Here is a 1,802-nt window from a genome sequence, read left to right as displayed (position 1 = left end):
TTATCCCAAAAGACTGATTTTTGTTGCACGTCACCACATCATATGGCTCTTCCATTCATCCCACCCCCCTTTTACAATGTTTCCCTGAACTATGTAGGGGAGATATAGTTGACCCACTTAGGGCCAAGCACTTGGCCATCACCTAATCTACTCACTTTGTGCAGTTCTGTGTTTCTTCATCAATAGACAAATACTATCATGTGGGTGCAGGGATCTAATCCAGGTCTTCTTGGAAAGCAGCCAGTGTCCTTAACCACTGAGTCATCTTTCCAGCCCCTAGCTGTGAATCCTATAAAGGTACAATAATGATCTGCCAGGAAGATGTATCCTCTAGTGCAATAGTGGTATGCCTGTTATAAGAGTAACCACATTCTAATTATATGTGAAGCCTGTTCCACAGGACAGAACTTATGCCTGCCCCCGTAAATCTGGGTAAGAACTTGTGATTGGGAAGACCGTTGGCCCAAGGAGGGCACCTACTGCTATTGCTTAGCTAACTGGTCATGCTGTCAAACTTGTACTTATATTTATACTCAAAGATTAGCATTGCACCCCATCATCTGCAGAAACACTTTGTGCTACCGCATGTATGCTCCATCAGAAGCTGAGAGTGAGACTGAAGAGCTAGGTACTGTAACAAATATTGGGGTAAGGGGTGGCTTTGTGGTCCTGATGGAAAGTGCCAAAGAAAGTTCATTAAGAAGGAACTGCAGAGGAGGGAGCTGGAGAGTGGTCTGCTTGCTCTTATATCTCTTTGTTCTACTGCCTGGAGGACATGGATGGGCCAATACCTAGCACTGCCCCTCTCCTAGCCTTTGACGCAGAATCTCAGCTCTTGACTATTTTTTAAGACACTCATGTATCTCCTAGAGCTGGAAAATGTTGACCAAATGTCTCCACAGTATCCAGGACAACTTCAGGTCACAACTGTCCCCAAATTTTTCCTGATGTAAGTGGGTATGGCCAATTTGTCCCCAAGTATCAAACACAGTTACTTTTCAAATTGCTCCTTTTAGCCTGATTTTTGATCCTGAACCTCTACAAACCATGAAGTCTCCTTTACTTGAGTCAGAATTAATATTGATTCTTCCCTGTCAAGGAATACCTGCGTCAAATCCCAGCTTTCTGCCCAATGTCCAAGAATACCATTTTTGGTTGTTACTTTGTGATTGACTATTGTTTGTTTTCTTCTCAAACATTTAAAAAATTTGGTTGTGGGGGTGAAGCCATGAATGACTTGTCTGAGGCAAGGATGGAAGAGGTCTACACAAGTGGTACCCAGATGAGAGGTAACACAGGAAAGGTCATTCTATGGTCTACATTTTCCATTAGAGTTCCTTCTCTAGAGCCTGGTATGTCCAAGATTCTGCAAGCCTTTCTAGGCCTTGGTTAATTCTTTCCACATCTATATTTAATTAGTCAGCATAGCAGTAAGCAGATTGAGGATCTTTGCAGAGAGTCTAATAACACCATATCCCAAGGGTAGGTGGAGAGCTCAGCACCCAGGAGAGCCTGTCTACACAGAAGACTCTGCAAGTACCCTCCTTCCTTATGGCCAAGGTATGCAAGAATGATGAAGGCCAAGTCCTGTCCTTTCACAGACCTAAAGTGTCTTAGGATTGTGTTGCTGTGAAGAGACACCATGACCACAGCAACTCTTATAAAGAAGAACATGTCATTCCTTACATGTTTCAGAGGTTTAGTCCATGTTGACCATGGCAGGAAACATGGTGACATGCAGTCAGACACAATGCTAGAGAAGGAGCTAGGAGTTCTACACCATAATCCATAGACAGAAGAAG

The sequence above is a fragment of the Mastomys coucha genome, unplaced genomic scaffold, assembly GCF_008632895.1.
Source record: "Mastomys coucha isolate ucsf_1 unplaced genomic scaffold, UCSF_Mcou_1 pScaffold20, whole genome shotgun sequence".
In the NCBI taxonomy this organism is placed as follows: Eukaryota; Metazoa; Chordata; class Mammalia; order Rodentia; family Muridae; genus Mastomys; species Mastomys coucha.
This window is presented reverse-complemented; position numbering follows the sequence as displayed.